This window comes from Aulostomus chinensis, chromosome 11 (genome assembly GCF_037954235.1).
Source record: "Aulostomus chinensis isolate RoL2024-O1b breed Wild chromosome 11, RoL_Achi_v1.0, whole genome shotgun sequence".
NCBI lineage: Eukaryota > Metazoa > Chordata > Actinopteri > Syngnathiformes > Aulostomidae > Aulostomus > Aulostomus chinensis.
Window position 1 is genome coordinate 25,718,914 of NC_141330.1, and position 23,486 is coordinate 25,742,399.

A 23,486-nucleotide genomic window follows, 5' to 3' on the forward strand; every position below is an offset into this window, starting at 1 on the left:
GTGTTTCCTAGCACTTTTTGCTCTAAGCCTGACTGCCTGTGTCCATGCATCTGCAGGCTACACTGAAGACTGCCTGCTGTCAGAGACTTTGCCAGTGCATGGTGAGCCTGTTGTGTCTTGTTATGTTCACTCTTCCTGTCGGGTCAAGTTTTTTTTTTAATTAAAAACTCACTGCTTCAGCTACATGGGGGAGGCGTGGCTCAGAGGCAGAGTGGCCATCCGTTTGATCCTCACTTCCCCCGATGACCATATCGAATGATCCCTGAGCAAGATACTGAATCCCTAATTGCTCCTGATGGCCCGGAATGGCGACCCGTCCAGGGTGAACACCACTTCTCACCCAATATCAGCTGGGATAGGCTCCACCCCCGCAACCCTTAATGGATAAGCGGTATAGAAAATGCATGGATGCTTCAGCAGCTCCACCCATTCAATTACAGTCACCCCTTCCCCTTTGTGGCTGTTGGATCGGTTTCAATACTCTGTTGTAGTTGTTTGTCATGTCTGATTGCTCTCTCAATAATCTGCAGCAAAAACCATGTTTGAGCCTTTCTGACAACTTTAACTTGCCAAAGGAACTACTGGAACATACTGTTGCATCCTTTATGTCCAACACCAAATCATACCATCGTGTTCAGAAATCAAACTGTAAACATTTTTGCTCACATTATTGTGCGGTGCGACATCAAGATATCTGTGTTGTGCCTGAGCACTGGCATCTCAGAGGACTTTGTGAGATTACTCTACTGCATTTCAAAGAAATGATTGTAGTTTTTACCCTACTCGAATTATCTGAAACCAGCCCATCGCTTTGATTAAAAAAGATTTTGCAAAGAAAACATGACGAACCCTAATGAAGATGAGATGCCTGGCAACTTCAAGAGGACTAAACCAGAGCAGCACAACTGGAACAGGCAGCAGGACCTTGAGAGGACAGTTGTGGATCTGTTATTGAACGTTTCCAAGCACTGGAATATACAGTGATTTATGATGCTTACAACTCAGTAGCAATACTTATTAATACTACATTTACTCGGATGGAATTTTGAACGGAGACTTTTACTTTCATACAAGTCCTATTTATACTTTTATTTAAGTAAATTAGTTTTGTACTTCTTCCATTGCTGCTCTTGACAAAGGTCCTCTATTGTTCAGGAGCTGTTTACTCTTATGACCATGACTACTACCATGGCAGAGGTTGTTTAAATGTAAAACGTGTTTTACATTAAAATGATCATCAGCATGGAGGAGTTTGAGTACAGAGTAAGTAGGGTGAGTGAGCGAGAGCGTACAAATTTGTGAGTGTGCGTTTTTAAGCATGATTAAACCCTCGGAAATCTGATCCATATGGAGGAAAAAATAATAACTGCTCAGGGTGTTCGGGGCGTAATGTGAGATATTTATAACTTCAGACTCAGACACTCAGCTGGAACCACTTCCCCGACTGGGCACTTTGATTTGGCACCTGAAATAACCCTTTGTCATTTCAGCAAACAAAACACGACATTTGCTAATGACTAGAAATATAAACAAGATATGAAGTCTTCCCTGGTCCAAGACACTCATTCTCAACTGTCTAGTTGAACAAAGCTTAATAGAAAATAAAATAAATACATAAAATAAAGTAACAACCTCCAGTCCTGGATAGGTTTTAGACATTTCGGAGAAAAATCTCTTTTGGGTTATATGGCGTTACTGCAGTAGCCGTTTATGTGCTATCAACCCACAAGGCGTGACATAGATATAAAGAACAATTTAATGTTCATGAGTTAGCGTAGCGCTATGAATGCTAGTGGATGAATGTTTGCATGACTTCTTCAACAGCCAAAACTATTTTCCTCCTCAGCGATATTTGCCTGAATTATTAGGACTCAACATCAGCGACTAATTGAAAATTGAAATTGAGCGTTTATACAATTTCAGAATCAGACCAAGTGAGAACTGCTTTACTGTGTGATTGACTACCACCTTTAAACCAGACGGCGCCGAGTAAAGCGAAACTTTTGACAAGAAGAGCGACTATGAAGAGTAATTAAGTGCAGCTTTGTCAGAGGGAATGAGGGGGGAGTACGTCTGAGCAAACACTGATCCTGAACTGAATATATTCAAACTCTGATTCACAAGAAGGCAACCTTCCAGTTCTGAAACCAAACGGCTACACAGAGGTAATATTAACCTGCATGCTAACCCGTGCTAAGCTAACTAGCTGGTGTCTTTGTCCCTCATCTACCATGATGTCTGGCTCTTGGACCATTGGACTATTGGATATAACTGTAAAAAAAAAAAAAAAAAAGCTGCACAAAACTTTCCAATTTCAGAGCTGACTGGAAAAAGCCACAAGCTGGTCATTCCAGCTGAGTCTCCAGACAAGAAGCTAGGAGAACAAATGCGGAATTTAGATTAAATGACTAAATACGAACATGACTTTGAATTCATTTTTTCTAATCAACTCTTTCTTATTGTTTCAGTTCAGAACTGCTGTCGAGGACTGCCAGCTGCGGGGCTTTGTGAGTGGTTTTGTGAGGACTCAGCAGGTGATGTTGACGCCAGCTGCCAGCGCCGCTGAGCTGAGGACTGAGCTCCTCCGTGCTGTTGTGCCCCGTCCTTGCGGAGCAGGACCACCAGCCAGACAGAAGCAGACCTCAACATGCTCCTGACCCGCGTCTGCAGTCACTGGGTGAACGTATGTGGATGGTTTTTTTTGTCTTATATTTTTGTAGTAATTGATTTTAGATTGGTTCCAAACATTTAAAGAGGTATATAGATAATAGTTCATGTTTTAATGGATGTTATGGGAAGTTTGATTTCAGTGGTTGTTGTATTTTTAGGTCTTTTTCCCTAAATTTCCTCCATGACTCAGTGTTGACGTGGCTCAGCAGGAGCCAGAACCTACATTTGTATTTGTGGTACTATTGTGCTTGCGATTTTACTCGGTTGAACGATTGGCATTGCTTCTCCAATAAGTGGTACTGAATCATGTGCTTCTGTTCAGTTCCCCCTCTTATGTCTTTTAGTGCATCAAATTCAATGGTACTATTTAAACTCATTGTCTTTGTTGGTTATGTTTTGTGAAAGTATTACATTGATAATGTTAAAGTACATTTCGAACAATCTGTCAAACACACATTATGAGGTTTAAAGTGTAGCAGAATAAAAAGTGTAAATGTAATTAAGGTTTCCTTATACACTTTAACTCAAACACAGTCACGTCTTGCATGATTACATATCAATCATTGCCTTTAACTGGAAACACATTCGGCAGGTTGTGAATACTGCTCTGGCCTGGGGGTCGAACAGCCTTCAGTCACATGTCCACTGTGTCCACAGGGAGCCTGCTGGCTGTCGAGCCACCTAGAGGGCTGGGCATCAGGGCCACCTGCACGTGAGGAGACTCGGTCTGGCTGATGGACTCATGATGCTGAGGGGGGTAGTGCTGGAACAGCCTCTACATCCTCTGTCCAGTCAATACAAGTCAGTTGTATTTGTAGTGCGCCAGAACTCAACAAAAGGTTATTTCACAACACTTTACAAGTGGAGCAAAAACCTTCCATTTAACAGGCAGGAACGTCGAGCAGATCCAGGCTCAATGGAGACGGGCACCTGCTTTGACCGGTTGAGGGGAAAGAGAGCAGGAGAGCGGGGCAGAGACAAAGATGGATACAGAATAGAGACGGAGACACAGAGAGAGAGAGAAAGAAGGGAGAGAGAGCATGACAGACAGACAGGGACATGAAAAAAAAAACAAGGAGAAAGACGGGGAGAGGGGGTTCTACACAGCACCTCGCAGGTTACCTGTTCAGGTGATTGAACTACATAGTTTCACTGCATGCAATCAGAAAGCATTTGCACGGTCCTCCAATTTCTGGTTTCATGTTCTCAAGTTTTAATTAATAATTACTCTGTATATTATCAAAATTAAGGATGCACTGTATTGTATATCTTTGGTTTTGGAAACTAAGTGTTGGTGCAATTTAGCACGCGTCCAGTTGTGCATAACATTGTTCACAGATACAGAGCAGACTGTGGGAGCGGAATCGGCATAAATTAATATTTAATCATGGCTCAAGTCTTAGGTATACATGAACACCAGCTTTAATTTAAACCTGTTAGTGTGAATAAGACAATTTGCAGCTTCAGTAAATCGATGCAATGTCACAGGGGTATCAAAGTAAAGGTATTACAGGGTCCTCTCTTTGTGGTTAAGTGTGGATCTTCATACCCACAAAAGTACATTTTAAGGAGGCTAATTATGAGTACAGGTTAAAGACTGGCATACTTAAATCAAGGGTTTTCTGCGAGGTGGCATTTTTCAATGTTATTTATTGTTAAATTAACAGAATAATGGCAGACGTTGAGCTCGAGCTACAGGTCTTATCGTAGCTAGCATTAGCGTAATCAGAAAAATTCATTTGTAGAGATGTCAAACTGAAAAATAGACTTTTTTTTTTAATAAAAGAAATGTGTCCAATGCAACCATTTTAGTAATGACCACCTTAAGATGTCAAATCAAACACACTGTCAGGTTTCAACTTTAGCTCTAGAAAACATGAAATCCAAGTACACGGAGTAAATGAGAGGGAATCCTATTTTTATACTTGAGCAGCTGCTGCCAAAGAGTTTTAAAGGCTATTTCATCAGAGTTCAGTTACCCTGTGAGGATAAAAGCCCAAATGCTCCTGTTTTATTGTTACTTAGTTTTCTCCACACAGGAGTTGACACCGGATATCGTGTTCATCTTTGACTTCGTCACCGGCACCGCCGGGAGTGCTTTCTACCTTCAGCGTCTGTATGTTTTTCGGTTCTCTGCCTGTTGTGTGCCATCAGGTGGACTGGTACAAACAGCCTGACAACTGCTGTTATTAACTCCAAACGACAAGGCTTGTTTGTCTGAACTGAGCCTGAATTGATTTCAGCAAATCCTCCTGTGTTTGCTTACAAAAACATGAAGTGACATGTGGGTACAACATAGAAATATTATTCCTCGCTCACTGCTGAACATGTCCAAGGCCAAAAATGTGCCTCTGAATTTGACTGATTTATGCTTGAATGTGAACTGGGTAGCGTGAATCATTGCGTTAAAAACTGGCGGTGAATTGCATAATTTGAATTTGCATTTATTATTTGTAACAGTGCTGCAATCAAACTGAAACTGAATTCATTTACCTTGATTTTTTTTTTAGTTTTCGCCTACCTGAACGACCAATTCTCTGTGTGCTTCCACGCTCTTTTCTCTCAGATCAAATTCCGTTTCCTGAGACGGACGTCCGGCGCGTGAGGACCAGTAACCCAGCACTCTCACGCTCTCCAGCACCTCAAACTGCCTCAGAATGACACATTTTCATTACAGTCAATGCGTCTATTCTCACCACCCTGGTGACCTTCTGTGACTGCAGACACTGACCACAAAATACTGCAACAGGAAGCTACCAAGGCAATGACATTGTCTTGTTCCTCAGCGTCAACTATGAAGACGTTGTATCCTTCATCTCTTCTCCTCCTGGTGCTTTTTAAAGTTTGTTTGTTTGTTTGTTTGTTTGTTTGGGGGGGCTGTTCCTATCATCATCAACCTATAATTGATTTTTAGATCAGTAACTTTGATCAGACAGCAGCAACATTTACTGATGTACATGGGCAGTGTTTACTGGCCTATTTTTATTCGATGTGGTTTCAGCCAAAATACAGAAACAAAATCTGATTATCTAAAAGTTGTTAGATTTAGTCGCTCATGCCGGTGCAGCTGCTCTATGTCTGGGTTCTCCAGCCCTTCTGGTCCCAGCAGGGATGTTTCCTCATCTCCCTTCTTATCCAGAGGTTACACCTCATTTCAGTTGTCCTGCAAGGGTTCCCTGTGGTGTTCTTTTCCTTGTGCAGTTTTCCAGGGTTTATACTTAAAAAAAAACAGAAGAAAAAACCCCATTAAATACTTAAAAAGATTTGAGACCGCAGAATTGTACTTGGGCTTCCCTCCCGTCTAAATTCTTGCCAATGAAAGTGTAGGATTGTAGGATATTTCACTGGTTTGCAGGTGATGCAGACATCATCTGACCTCAGGCCGCCTCTCGTTGTGTTTGCTCTTCTGGGGTCTGATTCATTGTCATTGGTGACTGAGGACTTTTTTTGTGTAAAAATTGTTTGTGAATAAATTTAAACATGCATAGGTTTAAAAATAGTACCTCACCATTCTAATCAATGTCCACTTCGAAAGTGTTGCGTTCACACTTGCTCATCTTGTTTGACTCTGTTACTCACCTTTGTTTGCGTATCGAGGGATATTTATGATATCTTATCTATATTTAGGGTTTTTATGATTAACAAATAACTGATCCAGTGCCAGCATATATGGTACAGTTGTATGCAGTCTTTTTTTAGTCCAGAGGGTGACTTGTAAATACTGAAACACAAAAAAAGTCCTCGCACCTCATTTTGTTTCAAGATGGAAACTTAAATCTGAGACTTGAATTCCAGTTGTACGAACATGTGAGACTCTTGGCCAAAAAAACTCTTGCAATGTGCAATCAAAAGGTTTGGTGTGAGGTTAATAAACACAAACTTCATCAGGCACCTGAGAGATCAACTGCACAGGTGAGTTGGCGCGCTGCCGTCGCGAGTGCGCTGCCGGCTCTGAGGGACGTCAGCTTGATGAGATGGTTTTGGAGACTTGTGCTTTCAAGCTGAGGTGGTTTCATCATTCCACATTTGTTAGTTACATAGAATCTCAACCTTCCCGCCCTCGACCTGGACCTGAGCGCTCATGGAGAATTGGCACAACAGGAGACTTTAAATTTAACTCGGACTTGAGTGATGTCATCAGTTTTTTTTCTTTGGGGTCTTCTTATGGTTGGAAAGCAGCTCTGAAGTAAGAACAAAAAAATTCAGACTTTCCCGTTTTCTCCGTGGCTCTTCTCTTCTTGGACCCTTAGCTGGGGTTATGCGTTTGTAGCTCTTGTCTTATTGAGAGAGAGGTATGTCCTCGCCTTTTCTTTCCTTCATCTCATCATGGGATGGTCCCTCATTTGTCCAGATGGGTTACCAGGTATCTTCTCCTCATTTCTGGAGTCCTGGGGTCATCAAGAACTGTAGGAAAACCACACACCTCAGACAAAATAACGAAGCAGAACCCCCAAGCCTGAAAAGTCAAACACCTGAAATCAGCAACTCTCTGACTCATGGTTCCATGGTCCAGTTGCATTCAAGGGCAGGCCGTATCAAATGCTGAGCTGATGAGGTGATGCTCTTGCTTCACCAAGGTTCCACTCTTCCCAATACTGAACAACGAATAATGAGTGATCAGTTTTATAAATATCCTTACTTCCTATTTTCTCTCTGCCTGGGAACAAGAAAGGTGACCTGGAGGTTATTACAGATGCCATTAATACTTTTAGTATAATGCAGCATTTTCCTAAAACTAGAAAGTAAAGAGAAATGATCATAATAATTATAATAATATATCGATATAGCATTACGACCAACAGTACAAAAACGTAAACAACAGAAGAATGACAAGGAAGACCTTAGTTGGCCATTTTTCAAAAAAGCCTGATAGTGGAGTTCTTCACTTTACCTTGATTTTCTTTTCTTTTTTTTCTTTTTTTTGGTCAAATCAAAGTGTGAGTCTCCATTCAGTCGTCCACACACAAACCAAGATAATTGCTAGCTGGATTTCTCTATAACTTCAGTTGTTTTTTGTTTGTTTGTTTGTTTGTTTGTTTGTTTGTTTGTGTTGCATATTGATGAGAGTGAAAATATAAAATGTTTCCTCACTTAGAGATGGGGAGTTTTCATGCTCAGCGTCTTTCTCTTTGTGTTCTATCTCCCCTTTTCTTTTCTTTCTTAACCTTCAGTAAAAACACACAATATCCCCTGGTAGTTAAGAGCCTTATAGCTCTTGTGAACAGCGATGGTCACTTCTTGGCAGGCATTTGCATGGACGGAAGTCTTGTCCAGCGTCTCTGTCTCTGCAGAGCTCCGATGAGGCTCCGGCGTCTCCACTGACCTGCAGCCAACCAATCACAGCTCCAGCTCTCATTAGCAAGTATCCATTGTGGGTGATAAGAGGAGATAATTACCTTTGACAGCGATTGCTCTTGCTACTTTTCTGAGTGGCAACAATGCTGGGTCTATCAGATCTGTTATTAGTTTTTTTTGATAGGAGCTCTCATCTTTGCCGTGTAACGTGCTTGAATTTCGTGCTTAATATTTATTAGCTCTCAAATAATTCAATTAATTTGTCACGCTCTATGATGGACCGGACATGTCTCTAAGAACAGGGGATCTCCCTCAGCATGACACGTGTCTCAGCAGTCCCAGTGCTTCCTCACGTTGTCTCGATTGATCTCTGTGTGCTACTGGTACACACAGCTTCAATGGTGACACACGTAAATCACTAAAAAGCACGCACGCACACACACACACACACACACACACACACACACACACACACACACACACAGTCAGTACATAAACGGTACCAAGACAGATTTAGAGTTAACAAGATGGGATGATATGAAAAGGGGGCATGCTTGGTGATTGACGGGCCGGGCTGCTGTCAGCTCCTCCAGGCAGGCATCAGCGAGCAGCAGTCCTGTGACTGTCAGAGCTCTGTTCTGCTCTACTGTGCCACACATGCATATGCACCCGGCCGAGCACACACAGATGCAAATGAGGATGGACACACACATAGGTGCAGGCATGGATTCATGTGCTCACGCGCGCACACACACACACACACACACTTTTTCTTTGTGTCACACATACATGCACTCACACACTTTCTGTCCCTCTGCTACGTCCCAGCTGTCAAAAGTCAGTTAAATAAGGAGTGTGCTGCTCTCCCCCCATTTTGCATGGAGGCTGAGCGGCTGTTATTGCTTGTACCGAGCGCTGTGCGTTTCTCCCCCAGCTGCAGCGCGGTCAGCCCACCTGGGGAAGCGTCTCCTGAGTCTCTGAGCATGTCCAGGCAGTCCTAGCCATCTCTGTTTAGACTGATCCGCAGTGACCGCTGGCACCGCTCTGAAGCTAACCTCCTTTTTTATTGCATTTCTTAGAACAAACACGAAACTATGCATCATCGTATAAAGTCAAAGCTCATGCAGTGTGGGACTGTGGCAATGGAGCTGTAGAGTCTTGTGATTTATAAAAGGAATCCAACATGATTTCCAGGTGACAATCACATACATTTAAATATAGCTGACACTCTTCACATGTTTCATGCTTTTAGGCGTGTCAGCAGTGCAAAACCTGTGATAACATTAAAGTGTGAAGCACCCGGAGCTGACAAGCTTCCAGAAAACTGACATCAGACAGCAGAGATGGTGCAGCGCTGTTGTTCTCAGGGACTCTTGAGTGTGTACGGCCGTGCAGACAATTACTCTGATCATCATGTTTTTATTTGCCTTTATTTTTATAATCCTTCAATGATTGGAACACTTTCAATATTCTGTTAGCCCAAGTTGTCCTGAACAGAAAAAAGGATTTTTACACACAAGATCAGGTGAAAAAAAAGTCTGTCAAAGTGGAGCCCTCAGCATGCAAACATATCCCACCTGTCTGGAGGAGGGTTTTCTTAGCAGCGGTGAGCACCAACGAATGTAGATTTTAACACATCTGCATTCAAACGTCATGCTTTAGACCTTTTACGTGAACTCCAGAGAAAACAAATGTTTCACTTGTGCTTTGGTTGGTTGTATCTTATTTTATTCCATAGCCAATATGGATGCAAGACTTTGGATTTCTTTTGCCATGTGCTCTATGATACAGTATACCCACGGGAAAATACAAGTTAACGTTGTGAATTTGAAAAAGGTAACTTCTTTCATGAAGTTTCCAAAATATTTTGAAAAAACCCTTCATTCATATAAAAAGTGATTATTGTTTCCTCATCGTAAACAACAGGCGATGAGCCAAGAGGAGACTTGAGCACAACAGGACCGATATAAAGATCAGCAATCAATCAGGAATGAAATAAACCAGTACAGACACCAGTATCTGCTGAGACGGATCAGGTGCCGGTGTTACTGTGCATCCCAAGTCATGAGCACATTCATCAACGCATGAACCATAAGTTCTCTACGGTGCACTCAACATTATTTTGTTAATCATCAGTATTGATTAAATGTTTGAGACGGATCAAGAAGCCATGATGTGGGGCTGAAAACACCGATCAAATGAGCCGACCTTGAGTAAAAAAATATTTACAAAGGAAACTCCTGGTTTCCTGATTATGTTATATTATCAACCAGTTATTTACTCTCTGGTGATTTGGGCTTAAGTGGATTTTGACATTTTAGATCCTAACTTTTCATCATTTCATTTTGCACCCTCACATCTACACATCTGACTCTGTTTCCAAATACTGATAACGACATTCAGCACAACGTTTTGAATATTTACAACTGACTGCAAAACTTCTCCAGTGTTAATGACAAAATCTGCAAATATAATTACTGCAGCGAGAACACCCGGACCGAGATAGCGAGGAGAAGCTGTCATCTGCCATTGTTTTCCAGTACATGTCCTCCAACTGAACTTCACCGACCGACAGTTTAATTGGTTTCAGGGAATCTGGTGTGAAGAGGAGTCATGACCTTGATCTTCCTCCCGGATAAATGATTCTTTCTTTTTTTTTTTAAGCCAGCCATACATGCAAATATGCGGTGTGTGTGAATGTGTGTGTTGAAAGGGAAGTAAACAGATACAGATTGTCGCATTTTATTGTGTGTTTAGTGGCTGATTAGAGGCCTAATTAAATACAGTGTTCGTGAGTTCAGAGGCAAACAGAGGAGACACTGACCCTGTGACTTCTAATGCGCCCCGGGGATGATCTGAACAAAGAGAATAGATGCACACTCTCTGATAGGAAACATGCATTTCGAGACTTTGAACAAACAAGCATCATCAGACCTTTATCGCCAGGACCTGTCCTCGATTTACTCTTCACCTTGCACCATAAATATTAATAGGAGGGCAGGGAGAAGTAATACTTAATACAGGAAGAAGTAATCCTAAATACAGGGAGAAGAAATACTTAAAACAGGCAGAAGTAATACTTAATACAGGCAGCAGTAATACTTAATACAGGCAGAAGTAATACTTAATACAGGCAGCAGTAATACTTAATACAGGCAGCAGTAATACTTAAAACAGGCAGAAGTAATACTTAATACAGGCAGCAGTAATACTTAATACAGGCAGCAGTAATACTTAAAACAGGCAGAAGTAATACTTAATACAGGCAGAAGTAATACTAAATATTTACTCAGGGTGGCTCTAGTTAAGATCTGAAGGATAAAAAGCATGTTTGGTGTTACTGACGTTCATAATTACTTTTCTTTGCCGTTGTGTGTTTAACAGTGACATTAACACGAGACTTGATGGTGAGTACTCGTTATATACACATCTAAACATTGTATCAGTGGCTGACAGTCTATTAGTCATGACAGAAAACCTGGCAACCCAAAACTCATCCTTTGCTCATAGTTTTGTGGGGAATTAAATTACTGCCTTGATTATGTATAACTAGAATGCTTTTGGTCTGAACTGGGGTACATGTACCCTCAGCGTGTCCCCTCAAAACTCTCAATCAAAAGTAAAACCGCTTTTGATGTTTTCCCCTCCTGTATTATGCAAAAGACCTGCTCCTCTTCCTCTTATTGGATACGACTCCGATCCACTTCTCCCCACACAAGAAGTGCCGGCCCACCGGGGCAGAGCAGGACCTCTCGTGGGTCCTCTGGATCTGGAGAGACGGCCCTTTAGAACCCAGTTTGTTTCCTCACTAACTTAAATATGAGAAATGCTTGAAGTGGTCTTGTCCCTCATCCATGGACGCAGCTCAGCTGAAGACTGAGTCACGTCTGTCAAAACCATCTGCTCTGGCTCAGTACTGTCTTACACAGCTAGCGTGAACATCAGTTGCCCATACACTAGTGCTATCTGTGGAGATGGGGGAGGGGGGTGCCCCACAGCAGTAGTTTGAACGTTTAAAGGGACACAGGATTTAAAACTGTTGGAGAACCCCAGAGGCAGGTGGTGCAGGCGGTGGTGGAAGAAGAAAGCACCAAACTTTGAGGCCTGAGGTTTGCGCCTCGGATTCGGTTTGGACAGGACTGACCTCGTTCTCTGGGGAGAGCAGGAGTCAGGTAGAAACTGCTTGTGCAGACAAAAGCGATTGTGATTACGTCAAAAAAATTAGACTATTTGAAGACAAACAAATATTTTTTTCAATTCACATTTAACTGCTGGGCTCCAGAGGTTTTCTTCACTATTATTATACTACATAGGCTTTAAAGTTCCACATTATACTTGAGATACTCTGCACCTGCATCATAGTGAAGCACCACAGGGATGGGGGGGGGTGCGTCTAAGTCAAATATAAAGAGTGAAGAAAGCTCCCCAGGGCGACGACCGGGGCTCCATCGTGCAGGTGTGAGGCCGGCCCCTCACCTACTGACGTCTACAGCGCTGATGGTGCGAACATCAAGAACAAGAAACAAGAACAAGAAACCTGCAAATATACCAAAAACTGTCCCAACACAGACTCTTGTTTCTTCTCCAGGAGGTGATCACACAGTGTCCAGTGCCCAGGAGCAATGGGAGTGTTAGAGTTGATGTGTGATGCCAGTGGCTTTAGATGTAGAAAATGAGCCCAAATATACTGCAGTGGCCAAGACTTTGATTTCCATTTAGCTCGTGTTCCTCCTGAGGCCCGTGAAGGCTATTTCACATGCAAACCCCCCTCCCTTCCCTACCGCCCCCCCCCCTTTTTATTCCCCAACCCTCTCATCCCCTCTCCACCCCATTGGCGCCAACAATACCCCTCTCACCGCACCGCCCCACTCTCAACAGGCTTCTGTGGAATTTATTCAAATATTTTGACATTTCGCCTCCCCTCACTTCCCGAGCAGAAATGATTTGTGACAGCTGGAGATGGGCTCAGTCGGAGGAGCTTCCTCCAACACCCAGCCTTCTTTTTTTTTCTCCTATCCTTCTTTGTAGTAGACCGATTTTTTTTCCTTTTTGACTCCCGTCTTATTTCTTCGTCCTTTATTCGCTGCTGCTCCTCCTGTCAGCAGACGCAGGCCTTGAAAGCTCCTCACCGTGTTTTTTTATGACTCCACAGTGCTGGAAACAAACTGGCTGGTATTCTGGTATTTGCTGACATTTTGTGTTTGCTGGTTGTTGTTGTTGTTTTATTTTTTCCTGGTGTCTCTTGCTAGGTGCCCACCTACTGTTTGATCCTGTGCTGCCACCGTGTATCGGCAGCACTGAGGATAATCCTCCGATGTACAGCTTTCATGGCTTCTCTGATGCGACAGTGCAACAAAACGATTCCGTTTTTTTGTTTTAGAGGATGAGAATATTCCTGAAATGATCACCTGCTGGAGGCTGCATGTGCAGAACAGTGAGCAACACCTTAACAAGGTGGCTGATTTTCATGCATTTCGATAGGCAGTAAGCTGATAGAGCATCAAAATGAGGAAGTGTTGCATCAGACGATGCCGCGTGTCACAGCAGCGTATAGACTAGAACGCAGTGCACTGACAACAAAGACCCCGTTTGAATAATGCTGCTCATTAGTTTGGGGACAGGGCCTTTTTCTGTTGGCGCCTGTCCCTGGTCACTTTGCACCGCTGCGATAGACAAACACACTCTCAACACCAAGGTTGTCATCCATCATCGCACCGAGAGAAAGGTGCGAGCTGCACAAGACAAATACGCTTTTCTGTTTTTATTTCCTCTGCAATGATTAGACGTTTTCTCTCGTGGAGCTTTCACAGCAGCCAGACGTACAGAGAATAAAGTGGTGGCAGCTCTGGAGCTCTACCTGCTGCCAGCCAGCTATTGAAGGAGATCTGAAATTCCAGAGGAGCCCTGAGCTGCTGGAAATCGCAATATTGACTCCGGTGCCAGCACACTTTACAATCACGATCTCTCGACGCAAAATTATACTCATCATTCACGCAATTTGGAATCTAAACAGGAGGTTTCTGGTGAGTTTCAGCTGGACATTGGACTCCCTAATACTTTATCTTTAATATTATTGTAATGGTTGATAAAGTCATGTTTTGTTTTTTTTTTCAATTTGGAAAATGTGCTTATTTGATTTCCTGATGGGAGATAGATGAGAAAACCAACTCTGCTGCCATGTTTGTACGGTAAGTCTGGTCAGTCCGAGCTGAGCGTGGAGACTGAGATCACAATGAAAGGGCTCGTCTGACTCCATCGCAAAGTACCAAGCATCCCTCCCAGCTCCCCTAAACCCCACAGATTAACATGCTGCATCTTGTTTGTCACAAGAAATCTCTTGGCCCGTACACACAACACATCCTGAGACTAAAATAGCCCTCAAGTCCCTGATTAAGGAGATCCTGATAAATATGACCAGCATGTCAGTCCTAAAGATTCCTCATGTCATGCAAACAAAGAATTACAGCTAAAAGTATGAATTTATGTTGGTGTTGTTGTTTTTTTTTGAATAGTTTTAGGAGCATTCGGTGGCACAGAGCTCCTAAAAAGGCATCACCTGAATCCCAACCCTTTTGATGTTATTTTATTTCCAAGTGTTCCTTTAAGTGATGTTCTTGCATTCGTCCACAAGTTGTGGCGGTTGGTTTTTCTCTCTCATTCGAAGGGGGAAGCATCGCATGTCTGATGGGGATTGAAAGGCTGTTTCACTGTTTGCAGAGTGTAAAAGGCCGCTGACATGAGCTGAACATACAGACTCCCTGAAGCATATTCTCATTGATTTCATGCTCTCAGGGACACTTTCTGTACTGAAATCTTTGTTTGCCCTTCATACGGTGTTTCTATGATGACATCACCCCGCCCCAATCAGCCAATCACTGTGGACAGTAGAATGTCATGAACCCAAAGTAGAAGCGCCTTAATGACCAGCAGAAGTCAGACTCCATAGAGGTTCATCAGAAAATGATTTCACTCCTGATTTAGTACCTGAGGAAACATTTCCACCACAAGTTTAAGACCACACTCATTAGTCTCAAGTCTTCTTTGCTGCAGCATTGATTAGCCTTTTGGGTTATTTTGGTTTTACTCGTAAGTTTGAGCACTTTGGCAGAATTCATTTGTATCGCATCTGTATCTCCAACACTTCAGACGCTCGCGTCAGCGTGAACAGGAAGCAGCGTGTCAGTTCTGGGTTCAACTGCAGAAGCACTTTGGAGGAAGTTCAGATGTTTCTTTGTTTGGAAGAAAGGACAAGGTGGCGGAATCATAGACCGTCGATGTGAAGCAAGTACATCGATGAATTTGCGCTATAACAGGAGCGTTATCGAGCACCAGAGGACACCATGGCAGTGGGAAATACGTAAACATACACATAAAATAAAACCTAATTGTATACACTGCGGCACACTGTGTGTTTGACAAAATGCTTCACTGCAGCTTCAGCAGCACCATGGTTGGACGTAATCTGGATGGCTTCTCAGAGGGCAAGGCAAGGCAAGGCAATTTTATTTGTAGAGCCCGTTTGCACCACCAGTTTGTCTCAAAGGGCTTCACATGGCATCATAACAACATCCTCTGCCCTCAGACCCTCACATCGACTGAGGAAAAACTCCATAGAAAACCCTTTTAACAGGGAAAAATCTGAGAAACCTCAGGGTGAGCAACAGAGGAGGATCCCTCACCCAGGACGGACAGACGTGCAGTAGATGTTACAGACAAGAAAACAGTTTACAATGCAGAATGTGGAAAACATGGAAATGTTAATAACAGCTGAAGAAGGAAGCTTCTGGTAGGGGAGGCAGGGAGAGCAAGCCAGCTTGATGGGGGACTGGATGGTAGACTGGTTCATGGAAGGGGAGCGCAGGCCGGTGTAACAGTAGGGAATAAGAGGGGGAGGGGGGCGATGCAGGCGGCGGTTGGGGCTCTGGTGGATCTGTGGAAACACAGAGAGACTGCGAGACACCAAGGCCAAACTACAAAGTGCAACAAGTAATGGTAATGACAGTTCCAGAAATGTGCAGGGAGGAGAGGAGGAGAGAGGGGGAGAGGAGAGGAGAGGAGGGAAGGGCTCCATGTAACCTGGTGTGTCCCCAGCAGTCTAAGCCTGTAGCAGCACAGGATGATCACAACACGGAACTGTCGGATGATGTCTGAAACAACTTGCCAGGATAGTCCACAAGTATTAGCACGGAGTTCAAGTTTTCCCTCGAAGAAAAGAACAAGCTAGTAAATATCTTGTGTCCAGACTCTGATTTGTGTGTTGAGGCCTGAATGGAAAGAACCAAGAAGATGAAGATAATGCGTACGTAACAATAAATGCACAGGTGCCCTCGTGTTTGTTGCTCTGCTGTGCTTGTGCTGTGATGAGAACATTCAAAGGTTTTCTCACCGTTCCTCAGCAACAAAGGCTCCAATAAAGTGCTGCTAGCAAAACACACTTCAGGGTAAATAGCACGCGATGAGGTGACCACATCAGGTCTGTGGTTGAGCGCCTTCAGTCGACACAACGCAGCAACCTACATGGGGGTTCCGCAGAGCAGAGGTCAGCTTATTCCCTCAAATGCTGGTGTTGTGTGGATGTGACGTGCAAACGGGGTTCAACTTTTGCATTTTTTGAATGAAAGCATTTTACTGCGATGAAGCCATAGGCACCTCTGGTGGCAGAGGATCAAGATGTCAATACCTAAAGGTCAAACTCAAGAATTCAAAGACTTCAGAGCCCTCAAACAACGAGTGACGTCTGGCTGGGTCCACTCCTCTATCCAGTCATGATTTCAGAACATAATCCCCATTAAATCCAATTAAAACTTTTGTTTCCAAATCCACCGATGTGGTTGTGTGTCAAACGGTGGCCGTCACCTCATTCATCGTTCCATTCAAAATACTCCTTGGTTTACATCCCATGCCACTGGCAGTATAAAGTTACACGAGGACAGTAAGCAACAGCTCTCACGATCAGCTGGAACCACCTTCATGTCTATGAGCTGAAGAATTTAATTAATTAGTAAATGACTAATCCATTTTGGAAATGGAAATTAAGAGGACAAATTAATTTGATTTTTAAGAATAATGCAGGAACGCTGTGATTGTTTGGACAGTGGTGAGGAAAATCCAACTGTAGCTCCATAAAAGGAGAGAATCAGTCAACTGCCGAGGAAAGCTGGAGCTAATAAGTGTGTAACATGATAGAAAAGAAAATTAGTTCATAGCTGTCATTCTTTTGATGAAGAGGCAATCAAAATCAAAGTGAATCATTCCATGAGGAGGATTGTGTTTTGGAATTCAAATGGGCAATGCTTCAATATGACAAATCAGCCGGTGTGGTGCATGTTGATTGATTCCATCCATGAAAACCTAATAGATTTAGCCCTCTGTGAATTTGGCTCTCATTAACCTCGCTGCGTTTTCATATGAGAATGTATTGGAACCATTTTATCCACCACTCAAAGGCAATTCACTGGGTGATAAATCCTTTGGCTTATCTGGCTGCAGGTGACAGCACAGCAGAGCACCGGGGCTGACTGGGGCACACACAGACACACACACACACACACACACACACACACACACACACGCTCGCACCCATGCACACTCACATTCCCCATAAACATAAACACACACTCTTTCTGTGTACACACATTTACTTGAAGGGGTCTCCATGGTGACCTATGAGCAAAAAAACCTTGTGATCCAACCGGAACCAAAGACATGCTCCTCGACCCAGGCGATCAGCCGCAACAGAGAAATCTTCCTCTCAGCTCTCTGCAAAGAGGAGGAAGAAAATGAGGAGGGGAGGGGGAAAAAAATCAGAATTCAATTACACAGTCGAAACCCAGTCCTTGCCCTCCGGGAGTGATATCAGCACCATTTAAAAGTCTGATTACTCACAAAACCAATAACATTTTGACTCCTTGGTAATGGACCAGTAGATTAGAAAATTTAGATTACATTTAACTGCCTGTAGATTCTCATTAAAACGCCACCAACTAGTTAGAAACAATAGGTAATTAAGAGTGTAATGAAGCGCAGTAGCGTTAGCACACGTCGGCTGTATGCTGCTCTTGTGGGACCCATCCTTACTTTGCACTTATCCTGCAGCAAAGCCACACCAGCGCCTCATTTGGGCAATACGACATATTTAATTAGATTAATGTATTTCGGTGGTGTCTCCATGGGGTTGGCTGTGCTCCTCGCGGTGACAGTGTAACAGCAGATTATATATTAGCGGAGGCCTGCGAGCTGGAGGCAGGCCGGTGCAGACTGGTCCCTTGACAGAGGCGCGACATGTGACAGTTTGGGTGGAACCTGTGTCAGATTTACTCCTGCTAAATTGGCAAATGCAAATAATCAAAGTTGTATCCAAAACTCCAGATTTGACTTAGCAAAGTAAGGCCTTTTGAAGTAAGCACAATTGAAAAACCAGAACGTTCCGTAGGCTAGTCCACACGTAAATAGTTAGATGCAGAATTAACGCTGAAGGGAATAGAGGAATGTGCGTCGGTCCATGATGGCGACACAAACGGGCTGAAATAACAGCTGCCTGCAACTGTCATGGCAACAGTAGCCAACAGAACTGATCCACACAAGTGAGCACCAATAAGAACAGCGTTGGGTTCTAAGTCAGTTATGTCAGGGTTAGATGAGACAAGTTCATCCGGAGGTAACGGAGGGGTGGAACCGTGTTCACCTCTCATCCACCCTGACGCACTTTGCTCAGCAGTGTTTCATTGTCAGAGCTGCATGTCTGAGGAGTGTGTGTGAATGCAAGACAACCCACTTCATAACATATCAGGTGGCCAGGGTTCTGCCAACACCTTCACTCAACAAAATATAAACACAATACTTTTGTTTTCGCCGCCATTTTCTTTTTCATAAATTCAAGTAAAATAGGTGAGGCGTATCAGCGTTAAAGAAGAGTATTGTTGCACAGGTGTGTCTTGGACAGCTCACATTGAAAGACATCTCAAAAAAGTGGAGTTCCATGTTGGAAAAAAAAAAGACCTTTATCAGGCCCTGTGGTCATTTTTTATTCAGGTGGTTGATTGTGACGGTCAGTTCAAGACCTCGGTGAGGAAGAAAAGCTCAGATCAGCTTCCTGGAGACACTTCCTGAAAGTTTGTGCAGATATCCTGGATGGTATGGACCAGTTGTTGCGTCAGCTGTGTGGGAGGCTGGTCTCAGACGGGCCCACGGATGAAGAGGCAGGTTGGACTTCAGTGAAACGACTTTGGAGATGCGCTCCCTCAAAACTACATCATCATTACCTGACCAGTGTAGGACTCATCTGTGCAGTAATGCTGCTGTTTAAAGAAAGAGAGAGCGAGAGAGAGAGATGAACATGTATACACATATGTATGTATTTTTTTTTAATTCCAATAGCACGTCTGTCTATGAGACTTTCTATTCTATTTCTGTTCTATTTACACGTGTCAGGTGAAGGGGTTTTTCTTAGCGATGATGAAGTGCTGACAAACATGGATTTTAACACATTTGTGAAGAGACAGAAACCTTTTGTGTAAAAAAAAATAAGGTGACAAATGGATTTAAGGTGTCTTTGCATCAAGTTACATCTTAGAGGAGCTGTACTTGTCCTTTCTTTTTTAAGTATTTGGTATCTCAAGATGTACTTAAGAATTTAGTCAGTAGCTGTACACGTATTTACCGTCAAATGATGTTCCAGCTTCAGCTAGAATGTCAGATTTAGCTGACCTTCATGTCTAAATGTTGCTTGAATTTAGCTTCACGTTAAGCTTGGGATTCCTGTTCCAGATTAGGATTCCACTGATCTTAGCTTTTGTAGTTTGGTTGTTTTTTCTTTTTTTCCCTCGCTCATTTTGAACAACGGAACCTCACTTCAGTTCTCTCCCTTCACTTTGATTGTAACTGCTCACACGTTGTCTTTAGAACCTCTCTGTGACGTTACAGCTGAATTACCACACTGACTTTTCTTCAAAGCTGGATTCATAATCTGCTGTAGAAATATTTTATACCTTTACATTAAGTTGAGAAGTGTTATCTACACCTTCCAGTGGGTCTAATGTTCGGTTCTCTTTTGCAGTATAACACTGCCCTCTATGGAGCTGCCTCTTCACTACACGAGATTCAGCCTCCCAGCCTGGACCGAGGGGTTTCACTCATTCATCCTGCAGCTCTGATCATAGAAATCGACAGATCGACATTTCAACAAAGGGAAACTTGCTTTTTCTGGAGAGACTTTCAGCAACGAGATCTCAGCTGATTAACAGTAAACGACTGTAAACTTTTTCCACTGATTTTGGGTGATAGGCACAGGTGCTGCTCAAACCTACGTTTATCATGGGGGAATATGTCAAGAAAACACACACACACACACACACACACACACACACGTGCACACCTCCAACCTGGCAGAGTGTTTGTGAGCACTTGAATAATTGAGCCCAATTCAAAGACACACCGTCTTTCCAAAATGAATCATGGAGGAGGAGGAAGAAGGGAGAGAAGGAGAGCAGATGGCCCAGTGCAGATAGACTCTGAGACTGCAAGCAAGGAGTGTTCTCTGAAGGACGAGGTCTTGTATTGTTGTGGCTGAGAGGGCTGCTCTGTCACACAGCGTACCAGGGGTCCCCAAAGAGCCAGGGTCTTATGGTGTCAATGTCCCCCCCCCCCTCACCCTCAGCCCTGGTCTATTGTCATCCTTGCTTTTTAATTTCTCGAACGCAATCAAGTGTGACACAAACTGTTTACGTAGCGTGTCTGCCACAACCAGGAAGAGAAAGAGGCAGGAAAAACAGACACATAAGCCAGGATCTCGGCACAAAATAATCCTCCATAATACCAGAGAGTTTAAAGAGGCTTTGCCAACACCTCCCCAAACTCCCCCTCCACCACCACCTCTCTTTGCTCTTATGAAAAGGGAGGGGGAGATAAAGGAAAAAAGGGAGGAAAAACACATCTGAAGAAAGCTGTTAAATTTGCCCCATAGTCTCGTTTGGGATTGCTAATTATTGTTTTTAGAGCACAACAATCGGGGTATTAGGGCATAAGCAGAGATAACATCCAGAGGAAGGCGAGGGGAGGCGATGGGGAGGAAGGGGAAGAGGAGCATGGGGAGGGAGATAATGGGTCGACAGAAGGGGAGCTATGATACGGCCTGGTCCATGGTGGTGTCTCAGTATCAGTGACTCGCTCGTCTCCAAGGATCTTGAAAAGTAAAAGGGAACTTGACAAGGACAGTTCATGGATTGAAAACAGAATGTAGCACATGGAAGAGACTTCAGTTTCAGGTTATTTACGGTGAGCAGGAGTCGGCGCACTTTACAGGTGAAGAAATCGATTGGATTAATACACTTATTCGCTTCCTCGCTGAGACTAGTCGGTTGAAAAGACTGACGCACGTTAAATAATATTTGGTGAGAGCGAGTATCCAGTCAGCGTAGCTTACTGTACTTGCCTGCATCCGTGAACATCATTAACTTGAAGAAAAAGTATCACATCTTTAAGTTTGTGCACTGGCTGTCGTTTGAGGGGCGGAGCCATGGGTTGTGTGATGATGTCACAAAACATTAACGCCATTCCAAATTACAATGAGATGAGAAAAAAAACAACTTTTCTTTTTTTTTAGACAAAATGGAAAACAACTCATCCAAATGACTCCAAGCTCAGCACTACACCGAGGCAGCACACACGCCAAGTCTGACAAGCTGATAGGATGAGCACCTGTGGCGATGATCAAGGGAAAGACCAACGATGTCTTGACCAGAACCTGTCCTGTCTTCGAAGCAGACTCGAGGTTTCTACTGATTAAAGGAGAAACTAGTTGGATGTTCAACCAGCCGCTGAAACTCAGGAGGATTTTTGATTTGAGGGAAAAGTTTTGACTCACCGCACACATTTTCAGTATCAGGTTTATTACAAAACAAGCGTGAAACCCTGAAAATGTTTTTCATAATTCTTGGAAGAGTGAAACACCAGGCACCAGTGGAGCATAAATGATATGTTGGAGCTTGTGGTGTGACGAGACCAGAGGGGAAGTTCATGACTCATGAGAAGGGAGTTCCTAAAATGAGCTTGGTTTGCTATGTAGATGATGACATTTGACCCTGTCAGATGATGACATTTCTTCTACCTTGGACCAGAACTCAAATGGCAGGAGGGGAGGGAAGCAGCATCCAAGTGTTATCATTGTGGATGATAAGCGCCATCACTGTATTTGATGTCAGAACAGGAAGGTGAGGTATAGCGTAAAGAAATGATTGTGCCTATTTAACAGTCAGGTTTTTCAAACTAAAACCCCACCAGTTTGGAAGCCGAGGGAACTTCAGACATCGTTCTGTTTACGCTGCAGTTCGAGCTGGAGGGCGAAAAAAGAGGATGCACTTGACATCGCCGGGTACTGGTCAGAGGGTCAGATGGCAAAATCACTGATGAATTCCACTTATGGCAATAATTCGACTGCTACAGAAGCCAAGGGCCCATCAAATTGTGCTCTACAACGTAAAAAAAAATACATATATAACAGTTGTGAATTGCTGATCACATCTTTGGCCAGAAGAACTTTGGAGATCTGAAAAGAGTTAATTTCAAAGTTAGACACCGTGCGGTTAATTCAGTTGACCCTGAGCTTGTTTTTCCCTGACTTCCAAGTTGTCTTGAATGCAGCGATAGACCCTTTGTTACCCCTGCCAGGGGGTAATGTGGTCTGTCTGTTTGCAGGATAATAGAACAACTATGAGGCCAGTTTTCACCAAAATAGGTGGAGGGGTGTAGAATGAACCCAAGAAGAACACATTGCATTTTAGGGCGGATCCATTTAACACAAAAAACTGCATATCGGGTTTGGCTGAGGTCACCTTGGTGGAGGGCTCTGCATTTCCAGAGCTCTCAGGGCTTTTTCATCTGTTTTCACTGTCAGCATCTTGAATCACAATGCAACCGGATCATCTGGAGCTCACACAGTCTGGCGATCCCTCTAGAGACATGTCACACACCCCGAGACCTGATACCAGACTCTGATCTGCAAAATCTGTGGAGATTCCCTTTAATTTATCGTCAATGCTGGAACTGATGGCCAAAGTTACGGATGAACCTAAGTGCCATCGATCTTTTGCTGTACCGAGGAAAACACTCATCAAAACCCAGATACTGCAGCGTAAGAGCACTCGTGCCTCATGGTACAGAAGACAGCACTGTGGCGCGCACACACACACACACACACACACACACACACACACACACACACACACACACACACACACACACCAACTGGCCACTAGCCTGCAGAACAGGCCAGCCAAAGTCATCTGGAAGCTTCTACATGCCAAAGAATAAATAAAGCTGCAATTAGTAAAGAAAACAGCGCCACCTGTTGGTGTCCCACCTCTGTGAACTCAGACCATTATAGGGAGCTGTGGGAAACACCTGAGCCTGCCCAGGCTGTGCATTAAAGGCTTGGCAGACCCGCCTGTGTGTGCTTGTGTGTGTTTGTTTGTGTGTGTGTGTGTGTGTGTGTATGTGTGTATGTGTGTGTGTGTGTGTGTGTGTGT